The following is a 22,414-nucleotide window of genomic DNA, read 5'->3' on the forward strand; positions in this document are numbered from 1 at the left end:
ATTCAACTTTTGACAACTCTTCATGTTATTTTAAAAAACATTTTCCTTTGCTCTAAAATTATTTGGCATATTAAGAATATTGTAGTTGCTGTTCAGTGGCTAAATTGTGTCTGACTCTTTGCGACCCCATGGACTGCAGCATGCCAGGCTTCCCTGTCCTTCACTATCCCCTGGAGTTTGATCAAATTCATGTCCATTGAGTTGCTGATGCTATCTAACCATTTCATCCTCTGCCGCTGTCTTTTCCTTTTGGCTTCAGCCTTTCCCAGCATCAGGATGGTATAGTAAGAATAAAAGCAGGTAAATGGTGAAAGAAACAAAATTTATTACATAAACCAAAGATTGGTAGAATTACAAGTTTCAAGAACCTTCAAGTAAATAGTAGTTTTAAGAATTTTAAAGGAAAATTATAAAAATATATTTACTGAGGTCAAAGTTATTACTTCCTAAAAATAGTATCAAATGAGAAAAGTAAGCTGGGAGTTTTATTACCCCACACTAAACCTTAGTAAAAAGGTTCTGCTTTCAAAAGAATATTGTATTAATACAGGAAATATACAAATTGAGAAATTTCAGTAATAGATCTTCATTTACATGGGATATTAAAAAATGATAAAGCTATTTCAAGTTAGTGGGAAAAGGATGGTCGATTTAATAGATAATTCTGGAAATGAACTAAACCCATTGTGATTCCCCCTCTATGGTTATTAAGACTGCCTGCTTGCCCTGAAATATTTGACCTTGTGAAAAAGGTAGAAACCTGATCAAAGTCATCTCTAACCTTTCCAGAAAAAGTATAGGGGTGGTGTAGTAGACATTGACAGGAAAACTTTATATTCAGACCAAACTGACTCCATCACTAAACTATGTGACTTGAGCAAGTTACATAATCCTTCTTAGAAAATTAACCATTTCAGCTGATTCTCAAAATTATTGATATAAATTTGATTATAATTCTTTTATAATTTAATGTCCTCTTTATTTGTATTTGTCATCTGGCTTCATCCTTTATAGGTTTTCTTCTTGCTTCCTTAATTCTTTCATTATCTTTGGACTTTAAGACTGTGTTGTCCTTGTAGATACTTGCAAAGAGTCAGCTATTCGTTTCTTTTGCTTAAATCTAAAGTTTTGATGTATAATGTATCAATTTCTTCTTTAAGTATACATTTTTGTTATAACACACTATTTATGTAGTTTTGTTTCTGTAGCATTATGAGATGAAATCTGACAAAATTTTCTCCTGTATTAACTTCCTCCATGGGAGTTTGGTCATCCTTGCATTAGTTTGTGTGTGTGTGTTTATTTTTTTATTTTTCCTTTTTTAACATCTCTGTATACAGTTGGATTTCTTTAAATACTTAGGATTTGAATATGTGTATACATACATACTCGGGCTTTCCTGGTGCCTTGGCAGTAAAGAATCTGCCGGCCAATGCAAGAGGCATGGGTTCAATCCCTGGGTCAGGAAGATACCCTGGAGAAGGAAACAGCAATCTACTGCGGAAATCTTGCCTGGGAAATTCCATGGACCCAGGAGCCTGGCAGGTTACAGTCCGTGGGGTTGCAAAGAGTTGGACACAACTTATCAACTAAACAACAACAATAACACTTATACACAGCTGGTATTAGTGGTATTAGTAGCGTATACCCCTGTCATTTCTACATGTACATGTAGCATCTGATTAATGCATGGCAATGGCAGCTGTGATAAATTTATGCATAAGTGTGTGGTTAGAGATAGAGAGATTAAACATTCACTTCAGGTTGGCAATATGTTTTCTCACATGGGAATATATTTTTGTTCTTTCCATGATTCTTAATGTTACTTGGAATTCGTCCAGAAGTCTCTGGATCTCTGACCATTTCCAATGTCTGAACTTCTTCACAGCTGTTTGTAGCTCTTCATTTGAAAATGGGCCTGATAAACCCTTCCTCAGGCTTTAAATAATAATTGGATCAATTTTCAATTAGCACCTTTGTTATCCCTGGTTCCAACACCAGGTTCTATGGTTCTTTAGAAAAAACCTAACTTGTTTTGAGGTTTACTATTTTAATTTTGCTTGATAAATAATTCCTTATTCTATTCGATTTTGGTCTCATTTTTATTTTATCTGTATCTTCTTCCCAATGAATTGTTCACAGATAGAGTCAGTTGATAACTTCCCAGAATATTGATATTGCTGAGGATTTATTTATTTGTTCTGTTATTTTTTCCTCTTAAATGCATGCATGTAGCTTCAGTTGTGTCCAACTCTTTTGTGACCCTATGGACTGTAACCCACCAGGCTGCTCTGTCCATGGGATTCACCAGGCAAGAATACTGGAGTGGGTTGCCATTTCCTCCACCAGGGGAATTTCCTGACACAGAGGTTGAATCTGCATCTTTTATGTCTCCTGCATTGGCAGGTGAGTTCTTTACCACTAGTGTCACTTGGGATACCTATTGTCAATTTGGTGGGATTTTGAAGAGAGAAGTTAACCGTTTTGCTTTTGATTCCTCCTGTTTCTAACTACCATAGAAGCATACCATGCCTTAAAGTGATACTGCTTAAGCTTCAGCCTGTGTCAGAATCACCTGTTTGATTTGACATGTAGTAGCTAGGGCCTGAGAATCTGCATTGCTGCCAAGTTCCCAGGTGATGCCAGTTTTGCTGGTCAGGGAGCCATATTTTGAGCATCACACCTTAGAGTGTCCCTTCAAATAGGTCTCAATTCAGTTCAGTAGCTCAGTTGGGTCTGACTCTTTACAACCCCATGGACTGCAGCACACCAGGCCTCCCTGTCTATCGCTGACTCCTGGGGTTTACTCAAATTCATGTCCATTGAGTCAGTGATGCCATCCAGCCATCTCATCCACTGACGTCCCATTCTCCTCCCTCATTCAATCTTTCCCAGCATCAGGGTCTTTTCAAATGAGTCAGTTCTTCACATCAGGTGGCCAAAGTATTGGAGTTTCAGCTTCAGCATCAGTCCTTCCAATGAATATTCAAGACTGATTTCCTTTAGGATGGACTGGTTGGATCTCCTTGCAGTCCAAGGGACTCTACAAGAGTCTTCTCCAACACCACAGTTCAAAAGCATCAATTCTTTGGCATTCAGCTTTCTTTACAGTCCAACTCTCAAATCCATACATGACTACTGGAGAAACCGTAGCTTTGACTAGACGGACCTTTATTGTCAAAGCAATGTCTCTGCTTTTTAATATGCTGTCTAGGTTGGTCATAACTTTTCTTCCAAGGAGCAAGCGTCAAATAGGCCTACATATACGTATATTATCAACTCAATCTGCTGAAATTATGGCTTCATTCTCATGAATTATTTGGTTGAAATATTTATTTTCAGATGAAGAAAGTTAGAATCGGTGAAAATAAGGGACTTGCACAAAGTTGGTTGACTGGTTGTCTCAAGAAAACCCAAGTAACTTATTTGGAGAAGGGAATAAATTAAGGGACTGGTTTTCTTTTTTAAATGTAGGGTTTATGAATAAATAAGTTTCCAGACTTCCAGTTTAGGAAGGCAATCTCGAATTTTAGCAGAAAACGCACAGGACTCTGAAATCAGTGTCATCTTCTAACACCCAAAAGACTGCTATTCTGTTTGTCGGTGCAGTTCTTTTTCCATGCATCTCAGAGCAACTCTCCAAACACTGTGGGGTTAGCATAGTTAAACACTGTACTTAACATGTACCAACAAACATCCCCTTCCTCTTGCTCTTTTGATCCATTGGCTTCTTTCCTTCTCCATTTAGGTGAAACCTTCCTTATAACTTCTGTCTGGGTCACATCACTTGTCCTTTCTTGCTGCCGTCACTTAATTGACAGTTTACACTAGATTATGTTTAAATATTACACATACTACTTACCATTAAGTTATAATTGCAGTGAAATTTAAGCTAGAATCAATATTAAATGTTCACCCGAACTGCTGCATTCAACTTGATTAATGATTGCAATTGATTGATGTGAATTAAGATTGGCAGAGCATTTAAAAGCTTTACAATGATCATCTACATTTAATTTTTACAGCAATACCCTCTTAGAATACTGTTAAAAATGTTCTGTGTATGTTAATAGGCCTAGAATACAAAATTCTATACTAGGTTCTAGAAGTAGTAGTCAGAGATTTAGGACAATACCTTTCTCTCACTAGTTAAAATATCCAAATATAAGAAAACTAAATTTCCTAACTTAATATGAATATTTTGGTTTTATTAACTGAATCAGATAATTACTTACTGGTATCTACAAATTTCCCCCTAAAGTTGTCAGATGGTAAAGTTTCACTAGAATATACGTAACAGAAAGAAAGGAGTAGACACAAGATACGTTAAAACTACCATATTTCAAACATTCAGGGGAAAAGTTCATGTTTTACTAAATTTGCCCATAAATTAAATCAAAAGACAGTAATTTACAGCCAGGCTTTCAAATGTGGGCTGCACTTAACTCGTCTAATAAATAGAGGCTAAGGATGAGTGCAAGCATACTATGCTTCAAGACTTGAAACTTCGGCAACCCGAAGTGATATACAGTTCTGTGTATATATATGACATTTGGAATTGCATTTGGTCTTCCTTCCTCCGGTACCTCAAATGGAAAGATTGCTTACTTGATTAGTGTAGGTAAATTAAATAGATTTTTTATATTTATGGTGAATTCAACAACTTTTCAAAGAAAAAAATAACCAATGATAATCCAATTTCTACCTTAAAATGAAATTAGATTGGAGGATCAATACAGGGAACATACAATCAAAATTTTATCCCAGGGATTTTTTAATTTTTTTAACTTTCCTAGAGCTGAAATGAATTCTGGTTTCTTAACTACATCTTGTTTTGGCTCCTATCATATCAAAAATGGAAAATAGCCAGTTGTAGAGAAAATGTTGATGGTTTTGCAAGGTACAGGAATGTAGTTTGAAACTTAGCTATGTATAGAGTCAGCCTTTTTTTCTGCCAAAATGAATAAACCTCTCAGTGAACCTCTGAAGTTCACCTTGAAGTTCATGGTGAAGTCAACAGAACATTTAAGCAAGGGAGAGCAAAATAGAAGTAAGCAGATTTCCACCAATTGCAAGATGCAGTGGAACATTATTAATTCTTACTCACTGAATTAGGACCTTGTAATGTCAGTGTAACTGTGTATTCTTGGGGTGGGAGTGCAGAATGAGATGTATTTACTAGCTTAAAATATTGCCTGGACATTTAAAAGATGTTTATATAGCACATTTTCTGGCCTAATTTTTTAGGAAATCAAGCTATTTTCAAAGACTTAATATAACATCAAAATGCACTTGAGAAATTAGGTAGTCCTGTTTCATGATTTTTTTTAATCAATAAAAAATTTTAAAATTCTGTAATTATCTATTTTTATACACATTTCTCAAAAATGTATTAAATTTAATAATATTTAACTCAAGAAGCATTTCTGAAAAATTATGTTTATTTTGAATTAGTATGTTACTTTTCTTATTGGCTTATGTTATAATAATTTTTAATTTATGTCTAACAAGAAGTATTGAAATTTGAAAGGCATTTCATATATGGCAAGAAATAGAATATCCTACTAATTCTCTTTTATTGCTCCTTTTGAATATCTACACTTTTAGGCTGCAAAGTTTTAGGATAGAGTTATCTTACAGTCATTTAGTCCTGGTAAAGGACTTTTGCTTGTGTGTACTTACTTCTGCCTTATTTGATTTACTTCAACACAAATCTCAGTAAGAGAATGAAATTCTACATTAATAATTTGAAATTAATTGCAGTATAAATCCACTTTAACAGACAATGGATTGCTCATTAATATGCACTATGAAATATATAATTAGTAAAATGTTGAGAAAAATTTAAAAAATAAAATTAGATCTATACTTGCTGCAACACACCAGAAACTGTAAGAAAATTAAATATTGAAGCTTCAGTTTGAAGTGGAAAATTGCAAAAGGCAAATACATTCATACGTCACAGTTGTTTTAGCTAATCACATTGGTATGCACTAGAAATATATAATATACTATCTTATATTTGAAATGATATAGTACCTGAATCACTTTCTCTTTCTCAGAGCCTCAAGAAATAAAAGACATTTAGATATAAATGCAATGTAGAAGATAATGTTGCAGAAGCAAAGAACTATTATGTTTGAAAATAATAAAGCGGAGGATCCAGTGATTGAAGTGTATTCTCAATTTCGTGTTCTCTAGTGTTGGGCTATCCTTGTGCAGAAATGCTGAACCAAAAAAAGCAGGCCTTCGGAGCCGCCACATGAGGCTTGGAGTGTAAGGCTGTGGTTTGCTCCTGTTCCACAAGGCTGCTAGTGCCCAGCGTTATCAGATCTCAGCAAAAGCTGACCCTAGGGCGCCAGATCCTAGGTGTTTCAAGTGTATTTTTCCTAATATAAGTGCCAAATTAAGTTCTCAAAAATGGTGTCACTTGGCAGTTCTCACAGTATGCACGTACATAGTTTATGAAAATTTTCTTTATTCAGTAATGTTGTTAATTTGGTAAAAATATCTGAACAGACTTGGGCCATTAATTATGACTAAAGCTGTGTTTCCATTTGGTGATAAAACATAAACCTAATTTGGGTAACAGTGTGTATAACAACCCATTCTTCTTCTACTAATTTATTGTAAATAATATAAGAATTTTAGGAGTTATATATTATCACCTATTATACTTGCACTCTCCATGACAAGTCTAGAGATGTGCTTTGCATATAGTCAGGATGAAATCTTTTTTTGCAAACCAGGATATTAACTATTTGTAAGTACATTAGGATTAAAATTTGTTTCACGATTACTGTCATCAAAATAATTTCCCCTTCTTTACTCATGGGTCACAAATTGCTCTTGTTTATAAAAAAGGAAAATTTCTTTCTAGGACAGATTAATATTTCAATGTCATTATGGCAGGACACATAATGTTTTCATATGAATAACAGCATGATGTCTTTCCTTGAGCTTAAATAACACATACTTACAAATTATAAAATGTTTAGTGACTTTTTTGTTTGTTTAGTAACTTATATCACTTTTGCATTATTGTTTGGTTTCTCTAGTGATATTTTGTTGATTCGATTTACATTTATCAAATAGCATTTGAGCCCTAAGTTAGAGAGGATTAAAATTAGTTTTCTTTGTCATGAGTTTTAGCAGAGTTGAATTTTTTATTACACAGGGCACATCCACTAATATAAGACTTAGAAATTTTCAATCAAAAATTGAATTTAGTTTTATGAGTATCTATGTGATAATTCTAAGTAAATTCAAATACAGGAATAGTAGGCTAATGACAAAGTTATCTATTTTACTTAGCACTTGTAAGTTCATTTTAAATGCAACAGGACAATCAATAATTGAGGAGTCTTTAATGTTTCTTTTTTAAAGTTGGTTGAATTCTTAAAGCACTTTTTTCCTGTAAGGCAAAAGCATTTTCTACAACAGCTTTTGTTTATATCACTCAAAAGAGGCATGAAAATGGAGTAAATGGAAATAAAGGTAGTGATTGTTAAGAGACTGTAAACCATACTTAGAAAAAGAAGGAAAGCATAGGTCTATTGCTTGATGTAGACTGCACTATTAGTATGTGAAAGAAAGTACAAAGAATCATGTAGCAAATTTTACTTCCCTTTTTTCAGCTACAAAAACTGGAAAGAAGAGACTAAATAAAGCAGAAATAAAAGTTAAGAGGAAACGATGAGAACACCTGTAATTGTCTAAGTGAGATTAAGACACTAAACTCAGAAAATATATTTTGCAATATCAAATGAATTCATAGGTGTAATTTCAGAACACCTGTCAGTAATCCTAACAAACTCATAATAAAAGGAAAATATGCCATAAGACTAATGATGGGTGAATACTTCCAAAATGAAGGTAAGAATAGAGACCAGAAATAACAAGTAGATTCTGAGAAAACTTTAGAAAAGATTATATGTTTATGAAAGTTTCATTAGCATAACTTTAGAGTTGTGTGATTTCAGAGGAAGAAAAAATATGATAGTCAGTATTCAATGGGATGTCATTAAAATGAATATAGAATTGTTGTCTAAAGCTAAAGAAAGGCAGACTCCACTGAAAAATCAATGACACCTGCTCAATCCAAATAGATGTGAAGATTTTCATTTAACTGTATCAGATTATTTTATAAAGAATATCTTATTATGGCAAATATTAGTTGAGCAGAGTGCAGACTTGGAGACCCTTGTCTGTGAAGAAGTGGTGGTTACAATGTCTGTCTATGGCTGGAGAAAAGAAAATGAGTACTGCCTTTTGGACTCTTGGTCTGTCTCTAATAGTTGATAAACAATGCCAACTTCATGGTCAGATTTAACATTCACAAATTATCATCCTATTATCCTCAATTTGCTTGTTATGCTAACATGTCTCCCAGTATTTTCTTGATCAATTCATCTGTCAATGGACACTTATGCTGTTTCCATACTTTGGCTACTGTGAATAGCTATTATGAATATGAGAGTACAAATACCTCCCTGAGATAATGATTTTTTTCATTTGGATACATACCCAGAAGTGGAATTGCTGGATCAGATGGCAGTACTGTTTTTAATCTTTTGAGCAATCTCCTGCTGTTTTCTATTGCGGCCACAATTTACACTTCCACCAATATTGCACAAGGGCTCTATTTTCTCCACCTCCTCACCAGCTTTTGTTATCTGTAGTCTTTTTTATAACAGACATCTTGATTATGAAGTGATGTTTCATTGTGGTTTTGATTTGCATTTTCTTGATGATTAGTAGTATTGAGCACCCTTTCATGTACCTATTAGCTATTTGTATGTTTTCTTTAGTAAAATATTTAAGGTCTTTAGCCATTATTTAATAGATCAGTTTGGGTTTGGGGATTTTTGTATTGTTATTGTTGGGGCTTTTTGCCTATTGAGATGTATCATTTTCTTATGTATTTTGGATATTAACACTTATTGAATATGACTTGCAAATATTTTCTCCCATTCCATAGATTGTCTTTTCATTTTATTGATCTTTTTTCATATGCCAACACATTAATTTAAGGTAGTCCCACTTGTTTATTTTTTGCTTTTATTGTCTTTATTTTTGGTGTCAAATCTAAAAAGTAATTTCCAAGACCAACGTCAAGGAGCTTACCCTTTATTTATTTATTTTTTTCTAGGAGTTTTATAGTTTTGGGTCTTACATTCAAGTCTTTAATACATTTTGAGTGGATTTCTGTGTATGGTTAAGATTAAGTGTATAATTTTAACTTGAGAATTTAAACAATTAGATTCCAAATGTTTAAATTTAATAAATTCATGTTAATTCATAAGCTGGGTAATTATAAATACTCCTTACACATAAAACCATTCTCAGATCTGCAGAAGTTTACACAGAAAGAACACTTTAAAAATCTGCTTCAGAATTGCTCTCCCATCATAAACAATTTAAGTATCTGGCATTTAAAAATCAGGCAAAATATGTGATACAATCATTCTCAGACATTTAAAAACAAGCACCGCTGGGCATAATTCCTGAGAGATGCAGAATAAATGAGCTGAATCCTACAGTACTCCAGCAAATTGCCTGAAAGCAGTTTCCAGAAGAAATTCTGGTGGCCTAACTGCGCTGAGGATACAGATACTAGAGTTCTAGAAATCAAAGCAGCTAGAATTTAAGGGGGAAGAATACAGGGGAGGCGGGAACTACACAAAGAAAGAACACTGAGGAACTTGAGAAGGATACCCTTGAGGGTGGCTCTGTGGTAAAGAATTCACCTGCCAACGCAGGTGACACAGGTGACACGGATTTGATCCCTGGGTTGGGAAGACCCCCTAGAAAAAGAAATGGCAACCCACTGCAGTATTCTTGCTTAGAGAATCCCGTGGACAGAGGAGGCAGGTGGGCTACAGTCCATAGGATCACAAAGAGTCAGACACGACTGAAAGACTGAACATACACACACCCTTGAGTCATTTATTGAATACTAATGTGTGCATGTGTAAAGAAGGCTCCTACCATGGGGAAAGAAACCAAAGAACCATGGGAAGCAGAACTCACACCAACTGGAAATATTTTTTCTTCCTACTGAGTGTTACTGAAGATTCAGAGAAAAGGGAACACTTGTACACTGTTGGTGGGAATGTAATTTGGTGAAGCCAGTCTGGAAGCAGTATGAAGTTTCTTCAAAAGATTTAAATAGAACTACCATACAATCAAGAAATTCTACTCCTGGATATTTATCTGATGGAAGCAAAACATTAGCTCAAAAAGATATATACACCCCTATGTTCAATATGGGCTTCCCTGGTGGCTCAGAGGGTAAAGAATCTGCCTGCAATGCAGGAGAGCTGGGTTTGATCCCTGGGTCAGGAAGATATCTTGGAGAAGGGAATGGCTATCCACTCCAGTATTCTTGTCTGGAGAATCCCATGGACAGAGGAGCCTGGAAGGCTACAGTCTATAGGATTGCAAAGAGTCAGACATGACTGAGCGACTAATGCTTTCACTTTCACCTCACATGTTCACTATAGCATTATTTGCAATATCCAAAAATGTGGAAGCAAATTAGGTGTACACTGATGTATGAATGGATAAAAAAAACATATTTTACCTATATATATTATATATATATATATATTTATATTCAGCCTTAAAATAGTACATGTTGCCATTTGTGACAATATAGATGAATCTTGGTGTCATTATGCTAAGTGAAATAAATTAAACAAACACATGATACTGTATGATCTCACACGGGCTCCCCAGGTGGTACTAGTAGTAAACAATCTGCTTGCCAGTGCAGGAGATGCAAGAGATGTGGTTTGGTCCCTAGGTCAGGAATATCGCCTGGAGTAGGAAATGGCAACTTGTTCCAATATTCTTGCCTGGAAAATCCCATGGACAGAGGAGCCTTATGGGCTATAATCCATCAGACTGCAAAGAATCAGACACAACTGTGAAATCTTAAAAGACAATCCAAGCTAACTCATAAGTACAGACAACAAAATAGTGGTGAGCGTGTATGTGTGTGTGTTTGTGGTGGGGCATGGAAAGCCTAAAAGTGGTCAAATGGTTATAAATCAAATAAGTCATGGGAATGTATTACCACCCCCCTGCAAAAAAAAATCAGAACAGCAAATCTAGTGTCAGAGTCTGTGCAAACTAGAAGACAATGAAAAAATTCATAAAGTACTTGGGAAAAAAACATATATCAACTGAAAATTTTATCCCTTCCAGGATTATCTTATAAAGATGAAAGCAAAATTAAACTTTTACATACCAAGAATATGATAGGATAGAAAAAGCTTAAAATTTAAAGTGAGTTCTTCAGAAAAAGGAAAATAATATCAGAGAGAAAGTTGAATCTATACAGAAAAATAGTCATAGAGATGGAAAACATATGAATATTTTTTTAATTTCTCATTTTTAATCTATTTAGAAATAGTTTACTGTTTAAATACATGATTTAACTTCCCAGACAGTAAGGCATCCGCCTGCAATGCAGGAGACCCAGGTTTGATCCCTGGGTTAGGAAGATCGCCTGGAGAATGGAATGGCAACCCACTCAAGTATTCTTGCCTGGAGATTTACATGGATAGAGGGGCCTACAGGGCTACAGCCCATGGGGTCACAAAGAGTCAGACACAACCAAGCGACTAACACTTTCAATTTCTAAATAAATAATAACAATGTATAGAAGAGTTTAAAACACACAAAATTTAATTATATAACTTGAACTTTTAATTATGTAATTTATTTATATTGTTCATGGAACAAATGAAGGGAATGAGGAAATTATAGTATTTTATGTCCTTATTACCATATAATAAAGCAGTAAAATGTTATGTGGAGATAGATAATAAGTTAAAGATATATATTGTAATTTTGAAATCAGTTATCAAAAATGTTAATAACACAAGTAAGTATGGTTAATGGGACATTAGAAGATATAAATTAAATCATAACAATGATTCAATTAATCTGAAAGATTTAGAAAATATGAAAAAATATTAAGAAATAGGACAAATAGAAAATAGTAACAACATGTCTATACTTGGAGATACTATCAGCAAGGACCATATAAATATTCTCAACATGAAACCTGCTTTGGCTCAGTTGTCCTGGTCCAAATCATGAAATGTGGAGGCATACTCAGGGTATTGATGAATGGGTCAGTGGCTCAATTTGTTCACAAAAGATGTTTTAGAGTTGTTTTTGGTTCCCATCATATTGAAACTTTTTATCAATGGTTTGAATGAAGACATAAACAATTAAAAAAATATTCATGATGACACAATGTCAAAATGCTTAGCTAATGCCAAGCATATGATAGCATGCACCAAGCATATGATAGAATCAAGATAAAAAACAACATATAGAAACAATGGACATAAACCAAAGTAAAATATAAAAATGAAAATGAAACCTTGAAATAGGTGCAGAACAGCTAAAATTGCTTTTCAGAATATCATTGAAGAGCTTGGGATCTTCACTGAAAAAATTAATACATGCTGTATGTATCATGGTGAACATGAAAGTGTTAGTCACTCAGTTGTGTCTGACTCTTTGTGACCCCATGGATGGTCCAGAACTAAATGTTAGAGTAGGATAAAATTTTAGTGGAAAATGATGACACATGGGTAAAGTCTGTAGCTTTGTTAATAATGTCATATGCATGTTTCTTAGATTTGATAAATGTACTACGGTTATATAAGATGTCAGCATTAGAAAAAGTGTAGTGTGGGGCATATGAGAGCTCTGAACAATAACTCTTCTGTAGATATAAAATTATTTTAGGGTATAAACTTAAGAAAATTAATAAGTTTCAGTAAAATACAGTGGCATGTAAAAATGTAGGAGAATAGTTATTTCACAGTACAGAAGTAAATTCTCCTTGGTAAAGGAGCAAGTAAATGGAGGAACTGATAAAGATAATTCAGCACTTCCTAGGTATCAGGGCTTTACATGGATTATTGCACTTTATTTTCATATATATATTCATATATTCATATATCTGAATATATATATTCATATATCTTCATATATATATATTCATATATTTCATATATATAACCATTATAGTTGACATATTCCTCTCATCATTTTATAGATGAGATTAAGTCAATTGCTCAGAGCCAGCAAGTTGCAAATCTGGGATATAAGACGAAGTTTGTATGACTATAAAGACCAAGAGTTTTCCACAATGCCATAGTAGCCTCTAGTGTTACAAATTAACTGTCTTATGCATTATCCTCAAGTTTTATTTTCATTTTACATTAAGTTTGAGATGGATGTTAAAATGTAGAATGCCTCAGGAGAATAATTAGAATTATAAGGGGGTCAAGAAACAATGAGGTTTCAGTTCAGCTCAGTTCAGTTGCTCAGTCATGTCCAACTCTTTGTGACCCCATGGACTGCAGCATGTCAGGCGTCCCTGTCCATCACCAACTCCTGCAGCTTACTCAAACTCATGTCCATCAAGTCGGTGATGCCATCCAACCACCTCATCCTCTGTTGTCCCCTTCTGATCCTGCCTTCAATCTTTCCCAGCATCGGGATCTTTTCCAATGAGTCAGTTCTTTGCATCAGGTGGTCAAAGTATTGGCATTTCAGCTTCAGCATCAGCCCTTCCAATGAATATTCAGGGCTGATTTCCTTTAGGATTGACTGGTTTGATCTCCTTGCAGTCCAAGGGACTCTCAAGAGTCTTCTCCAACACCACAGTTCAAATCATCAATTCTTTGGCACTCAGTTTTTTCATAGTCCAACTCTCACATCCATACATGACTACTGGTAAAACCATAACTTTGACTAGACAGACCTTTGTTGGTAAAGTAATGTACATGTACATTTATGACAGGGGTACGTACTTCATCTTAAGAGAAAATATACTTCAACAGTAGATTGTCTAACAATAAAATGATTTGTCTTTTGAAATCTTGCTAATGGTATTATTTAAGCTGAGGCAAGATGTCTTCTCCAAGATGTCATTTTAAGAAGAAGTAATTCATGCAAAGACAAAGTGGTATGAAATGCCCTGAATATTTAGGAACTAGAAAATACTAATGGATACATATTCTAGTACCAACAGGAATTGCTCAGAGATTTTGCTATCACACTGAGAGACTGAGAAATACATTGGCATTCTAACTAAATCCTATTATCATGACTTGGAATACTATTATAGATGCACTAAGTAGTCACTTGAAGTCATTCTAGACAGTCACATAAGGTGATATTTTGTAAAATTGAAAGTAAAGTCTAGTATCGCCTAATTTTCATGTAAAAGAAGGGATGAGAACAATAAAATTAAAATTAACTAAGCTTTCATTATATGCCAAACACTATGCTGGATATATTTTATATAATTTATAAATTCTATTTAAAAGAATAAAAACCAAATTCTAAATTTGCAAAAACCACATTGATTTTCTGAAACAATTTTGCCTTACAATGATATTTCAATTCTGTTTCACTTCTGGCACAGAGTCATACTATGCTACATTGGTTGAGCCAAAATGGGGACAAAATACAAATATTTTCCTAGGAAATCTGGCAAAACCATAGGGACGCAACACTATTTAATTCTTTTAACACTGAGTTATTTTCTAAAACTCATTTCTTTAGCTTAAGACTGATCTCTGATACCATAGAGGCTTGCAAGCCTTTAAGTCTTTATTGTCATTGCCCCTTTAATATAAATGAAGGCTCTGAAGGCAACTTTTGATAAAGATGTCTAGATAGAAAGCTAATGCTGCTGGGGTCAGAACTGGAGGATAAAGTGGTAATCCAACAGGTAGGAAGGATGGACAAGAACAGAAGATGAGACCTAGGGAGACAGCGTAAGTTGCCTTAAACACTTGTCTTGACTCCCCCTGTTCATTGTTTTCAATTGTCTGTATGACATACAATAAAATTGCATTATTGTATTTTGAGTTTACACTATTCTCAAGGAAAATATGAGTATTGTAGTTCCTAATTCTTCCCTAGGATGAATTGGTGGTGGTGGTTTGGTCACTAAGTCGTGTCCAACTCTTGTACCCCATGTACTGTAGCCCCCAGGCTCCTCTGTCCAGGGGGATTTCCCTGCAAGCATAGAAGAACAGCCTCCTCCAGGCGGTCTTCCTGACCCAGGGATCAAACTCGAATCCCATGCCTTGTAGGCAGATTCTTTAACCCTGAGCCACCAGGGAAGCTGGATATGTGATTATAAGGATACTTATATAACACACAATGTTTCTAGAAAATTCCTTAAAATCTCTATCGTGATGGGTGATAGTCACATTTAGATAGATAGATCTGCCTGGAGAGATCTGTCTATCTAGTGTGTCTGTGCTAAGTCACTTTGGTTGTGTCCGACTGTTTGTGACCCCGTGGATTGTACCCCACTCGGCTTCTCCGTGCATGGAATTCCCCAGGCAGATACTGGAGTACGTTGCCATTTCCTCCTCCAGGGAGAGACATAGGACAATAACTTTCTCGAAAATGCATCACTGGTTTCCTTGTGCCCATGCTTTGGCCAACTGCGTGCCTGTTGTTGTAAGCCTCAGCGGTACAGAGAACCGGAAATAAGTACTGAGTGATCGCAGAACACAATCTCTGGGCAAATTGATCCTCTTTATTAAGTGACAGCTACAGCCTTTGTTCTTGTTCTTATTTTTGTCCTTATGGAAATGCTTATTTCCATTCTGTATGATATAATCCTGCGGGGCCTTTGTTATTGTTGCTGTTCTGAATCTTAATTTTCACCCCTAGGAAAGATGTCTAGGAAATAAACACTGTTTTAAGTTTATAGTTAATAATCGTCTCCATAAAATTTTAACAATTCGTAATCTTGGACTCTATATCTTTTATTCAACAGAAAAAAACTCCTTCCAGAGTTTCTGATTCTCAAACGTAAATAAAAAGCAAAAACAAATGTACCCTATCCTCATCAAGATATAAAACACACACAGTTTTAGGGCCATATATGCACATCTTAGCTTGTCTTATATAAATAGGAACTTTTAAAAGTGTGTCTTATTTCAAATGCCATATTTATGTAGAAATAAATCAACATATAATAAAAATGTAAATTTCTACATAAAGGCTTAAAAGCTTACATAAAATCACCCTCACCATCAACACCATTTCCTCAGTGCTATTCCCTGGAGATGTTCCCATTAGAGAATTTTAGTATATCATCCTAAGAAAAAGTATGCATATATACCAGCATATGAAAGCAAACTACTATATATGCTACTTTGCCTCGATTTTTAATTTAATAAAAAAGATCACGTTAAATCATAAAAATGCTCACAACACTATGAAGTGAGTATTCTTACCCAGTTAACTTGAGGAATGAAGAAACTGAAACTTTTGGCGCTGAGATGCTAATTAACTCATCCAAGTTCCCACAGCTAGTAAGAACTACCATTCCTAACTCCAGAGTTTATGCTCTTAGCTCTTCATTATAATGTCTTAGGGATCCTTCTGCATCCAAAAAAAAAAAAAAATGTATCTTTACAAAACTGTTTTGAAAGATCATGTGGTTTCAGAGATTTTTTTTTAATAAATGATCTTTTACATAAATTACTGAATGAGTGTTTAACATTGTTGTCAGCATCCCCAAGGCGGAGCTGTGGAAATGAGATACCAGTCTAAAAGTTTACCAGCTAGCCTTCTTACCTTAAACCTAGTTAACTCTTTAAATTTAGTTTAAAAAAAATCTAACTTTGTTAAATTTAACTTTAAATTTAGTTAAATTGTTGAGGTAGCCTCTCTTCATATATTTTGGTAAAATAACTAAGCTGGACAAAGTCTGTAAAATAGTAGCATGAGCTGCCTTAAATCTCTTAAGGTATACACTTAGAATAGTAGATCAGAGTGTCCATACTGTTGGCTGGTGTTTTTTTCCTGGTGTTATTGTGGCTATTGTTGTCACCTTTCCCAGCCAATATGAAAAGCCTATTTCATATCAATCCCCTTGACAGACAATTCTCTGCCTCCAGTTGAGATCTTCAGACTAAAATCCTTTCTGGTAGTGAGAAACTGTGGTTAAAGATACCTTGGGCATCAGGATTTTTCTCTACTTGAAGGCTTTAAAAAGACAACATATATTGTGCATGGTTATTTTAAATATTCTATCAAACACTTTAAAAAACGTGTCCCCAATTACCTCTTTCAAATCTAAAGATATTTACCTTACCAATTACCTTTGTTCAGATAATAAAATAGAATTCATATTCTTTTTCATTGCAAAAATGAAAGTAGCCACAAGTTACATTACAATTTACTATGGTAAAGAAAATAAGACATTATGCAAAATATGATGGGTATAAGAACACAGATTGCTAAGGTTAACACAGTTCTCACAAAGCCAAACAGATTCCCTAGGCAGTCCTCTTGTAGATGGAGAGGTCTGTAAGTATCTTGTAAAGCTACTGAGGAGATAGAGCATTTTGCCAATTATCTTTTATCATGTTTCATTTAATTACTACAAGACTTAATAAAGGAATGCAAGTTATTCTTCACATTGAAGTTTAAAAACAGTAATTGTACTTTGTAGTAAAACCCCTGATAAATTGACTATTAAATGTACTACCATTTTTCTACATTCTCCAATGTTTCTTTCTGAACATATGCTACTTTTCTAATTAGAAACATGAACCCACCTCACAAATTTTTTTAATTGTTTAGTATGATATGTCTCATGGTTAACAGATAGTCCTTAGAACGTGTATTTGTGCCAAGTAAACTCTCATGGACTCTCTAATAAGTGCAGGCATATTTTGAATTTGGTATTAAATTTAGTACATATACTCTATAAGTATAGTTCAAAGCTAGAGAAAAAATAATTTGGGTTTTATTTTTCAAATGTTCAGATAATGGATGCTATTACTCTGGAAAAGTTCTTCTGTTTCTACTATAGCTATGTGCAAATCTGCCCCTTTATGGCAGATAAGTAATATATGAGAAAAAAAAGTAGTTTAAAAAATTTCTTACAAGTAAAGAAAACTTTTTATCCAGTTCTTATATGTGTTCTTGAACTTTCTAAATGCTGTACATTTTTCTGTAAAATTTAAGATAACATACAAAGTATATATTAAAGGTATATTTTCTTTTTCAAAAGGCTTTATTTCTAAAAGGGGGATATAAGACTTTCAAAGAAATTACATTTTTACCAAAAAGCTTGATCTTTTATGACATGTCATCTAACTTTCATAGTGGGTGTAATTTACCAAATTGGTTTGAAGGCATTTCAATAACTATAGGAACCATGGTCTGCATTACTGATAGATTTATCCAAGTACTTGATAGTCCATTAGGAGAATGATTCATCTGAACGCAAGCAGACCAAAATCCACACAGTGCTTCATACACACAACCAATTTGAGAAGTAACCAGACAGCAATTACCTAATTAGGGTCTGCTTTTGACCGTATAAGTAATGCCTCAGGTTGCCACTTCTAACAAGATTATATTTGCCACTTTAAAACTTACTATTTTCTCTTGAATAGATGGATGTCACACATCCTATAATTAGAAGGCAGCTAAAGAAAATCCAATCCATGAAAAGGGTATGGAGGAGGAGAGGAAGAGCTGTAATACAAACAGAAACATTGGAACTAATGAATCAAGGTTGCCTGTAAAGTCTTAGGTACTATCATTAATGTATCTTAAATTACAATGTCCTAAAATCTTTGTGCCTTGTTTTATCCCGACTCTATCCTGTAATTCCCCTGGTAATTTCACACAGACACTCAAACTTCCATTTTTATTTTATTTATTTTTCCATTTTTAAATATTTTTATCATAAGAACTCCATGCTCAGGGTGGTCCTACAAATACACTTAGGCATATTTATGGTTTGTTTTAAGTGCTAAAATATTTATTCAGGCTCAATGGTGACTAAATCCTGAAGAAACAATGCAAATAAATTCAAATTCTATTTTTAGTTTTGGTATTAAAATTTTCAAAATAATTTATAATTATCTATTGTTTAATCTTATTGATCTAATTAACCTTCTTGATTTGCATATTAATAATTTGGACTGCAATCTTGAAATTAAAAGATGCTTGATTCGTGGAAGAAAAGCTATGACCAAACTAGACAGTATAATGAAAAGCAGATATCACTTTGCCAACAATGGTCCATATAGTCAAAGCTATGGTTTTTCCAGTAGTCATATATGGATGTGAGAGTTGGTTCATAAAGAAGTCTGAGCACCAAAGAATTGATGCTTTTAAACTGTGGTGTTGGAGAACACTCTTGAGAGTCCCTCAGGTGGCAAGGAGATCAAACCAGTCGATCCTAAATGAGATCAATCCTCAATATACATTGGAAGGACGGATGCTGAAGTTGAAGCTCCAGCACTTGGTCACCTGAAGAGCCCACTCATTGGAAATGACCCTGATGCTGGGAAAGACTGAGGGGGGAAGGAGAAGGAGGACAACAGAAGATGAGATGATTGGATGGCATCATCAACTCACTTGATATGAGTTTGAGCAAACTCTGGGAAATAGTGAAAGACATGGAAGCCTGGCATGCTGCAGCCAGTGAGGCAGCAAGGAGTTGGACCTGACTCAGTAACTGAACAATAACAATAGCTCTGTATCTTGTAAACTTCAGACTATAGGCATTTACAGACTCACTTCCCATAATCCCTCCTCAAGTAATCACAAATGGCTAAACTATTTACTATCGACAGAACCCTGGGCTGCTATGTTACACAATTCTAGCGGGTATATTCACATAAACTATGTTAACAATATCCCTGGAGCTTTTCAAGACACCGTCATTCATGTGAGCTACGATGAGAACCTGCCTTCCAGAATTATGCACTGCCCTAGTCTGGTTAGACCCGTCACACCCTTTTACTTATCTGATCTCTGCTTTTGTACATGTTCTGTGCCAGGAACTCCACCACCAGCCTCCAGACTACCTAAATGAGGTTAAACTCTCTTTATATTTCAAATGCATAATTTAAAGTTTACCATGTCTATGAGTCCACCTAACGAAGTTTTGTTCTCAAAAGAGTTCAGCACTTGCTCGGCTGCTTCATGAGCAGTGAGTGTGTGAGACTGTGTGTGTTTGCCTTTCCTGCTTGAGAATGAGATGTTTAAGGAGAAGAATCATGACTTGCTAATCTTTGAATAAGTACTTGCTTCATGGTTGGGTTAGAAATCATTTGCCAAATTCATTTCAATAAAATAAGAATTCTTACATAACTCAGGAAAGTACTTCAAAACATCTATTAGCCTTTAAGGAAAAAAAAATACTCCAAGCCACTTACCTAAAGTTTCATTCTTAAAAATAATTCTGGTTTTAGAAACAGTCAAATTCTGTTTCATATATTTCATTGACATCTACTCCTTACACAATACAAAATACAGAATTATCAGACTCATAAACAGTCTCCCTGGAGCAATGCCCTCCTATTTCCCTGTTTGATTATTCCTTCAATGGTCATAAGAATGCTAAACTAAACCCATAAACTTACATAATTCTATTTTTAGTAACCCTTCTAAAGCCTAAGCTTGCTTTTTGTAATACAAATGAAAACTTACACATCAGAAATTCAGAACATTGTCTTGAAAACTAAAATAGGGTTGTCTTCCATAAATGTAGACATCAATCCCTGTTTTAAACAATTCTCTATGATCAACTGTAAGGGATATGGGTAACAATTTCCTACTGAATGCAGGAATTTCACTAATGAAAGCAAACATACCAGGTAACGGGCCATATTCAAAATGAATCATACACATACGTGCGTGAGCAGTCACATCTGACTGTTTGTAACCCTATAACTGTAGCCCACGTGTCTCCTCTGTCCATGGGATTTTCAAAGCAAGAATACTAGAGTGGGTTGTCATTTCTTCCTCCAGGGCATCTTCCCAACCCAGGGATCGAACCTGTGTATCATGCATCTCCATCATTGTCTGGTGGATTCTTTATCACTGAGCCCCCTGAGAAGCCCCAACCACATGCTATATAAGGCTTGGGTGCATGTTAGGTCACTTCAGTCATATCTGACTCTTTGCGACCCTACGGACAATAGCCCACCGGGCTCCTTTGTCCATGGGGTTCTCTAGGCAAGAATATTGGAGTTGGTTGCCATTTCCTACTCTAGGGGATCTTTCCAATGCCAGGATTGAACCTGCAACTCTTATTTCTCCTGCATTGGCAGGCAGATTCTTTACCACTAGCACCAACTGGGAAGCCCATATAAAACAATGTGATTCTAAGAAAAAGTACAACAATACAAATAGCTAACTGATCTTTATTAGGCATTTCAGAAGATTTTAGAATGTCTTATGAGTACCCTTTAGTTATTCAGCTCCACAAAGGTGATACATGGAGGAATACACACAACAAACAGAAAGTCAGTTCTGAGACTTAGATCATTTTGATCTGACAAGTATTACTGAGAACGAATTATATTCCAGGTTCCATTACATAGCCATAGTTAAACATAAACAGACACAATCTCTTCCTTCATACTATAGTACTTCCTTACAGTATAGAAGGATGAGAGATTAGCCCTGGAAAAGTAGACTGGAGCTTGATTAAAAGATAGACTTTATGTTACATGTCACTGTGCTTCTTCTAAGCTAACCAGTCTCATCTTTTGAAGAGACCTTGGCATTTATCTTATTCTAAGGGGCTGTCAACCAGAAACAGATAAGGGGCCTATGCTTCCTGGCACACCAGCACTACATCTGACGATGCAGTTCCAGTTGCAGGCTTAGTTTGTGCCTCATCATGTGACACATTGTGATGGACTTGCCAACAGACCCCGATAGACTACATACACTTTGAAAGCCAATTCCAACATTTAGAAGCTGAGTTGGCAGAAGACGCTTCCCTAAAGACCCTTTCTAACATCGGAACATGTGGTTTCTCCTATGTCTGCACCTTTTCACATTATAATCACAAGCTTTCTGTCAAATACTGGTGTTAAATAGTCAGCGTCCTTCTCCAGCCAACATCTACTTGTACAACAGAGCATGCCAATGAATCCCCTGATACTGATTAGCAGCCAAACCATTTCCAAAGAAAACGGGGATGTTAACTCTTAAAATTCATTAATTGTCTCTTGTATTAAATAAATACTAAAGAGGATGGAAGAAACAGGTTTCCTTGGAATTCAGATTTAAAGACATCGTCGTGAAGGTATAAAAGGTACTTGAGTTATAATTTCACTTGAAAAAAAATCTAATAATTTTCTTAACAACAATATCCATAATGAAATTGCTTCAGGGTCTATTTCTGTATATGTAAAACCAAACAGAAGAAATAATTTGTAAGAAAGTGAGTTAAATCAATTTGTTTCTAATGACACTTTAAGATTAATTGATATAAGACACAGTAAACCAAAGTAATGACAAATCATCAAAGACCTGGATACTGTACCAGATGTTTACATGACGACTTAAACTGGCTATGTCTCAGCAT

This window comes from Cervus canadensis, chromosome 27 (genome assembly GCF_019320065.1).
Source record: "Cervus canadensis isolate Bull #8, Minnesota chromosome 27, ASM1932006v1, whole genome shotgun sequence".
NCBI classification, from domain to species: domain Eukaryota; kingdom Metazoa; phylum Chordata; class Mammalia; order Artiodactyla; family Cervidae; genus Cervus; species Cervus canadensis.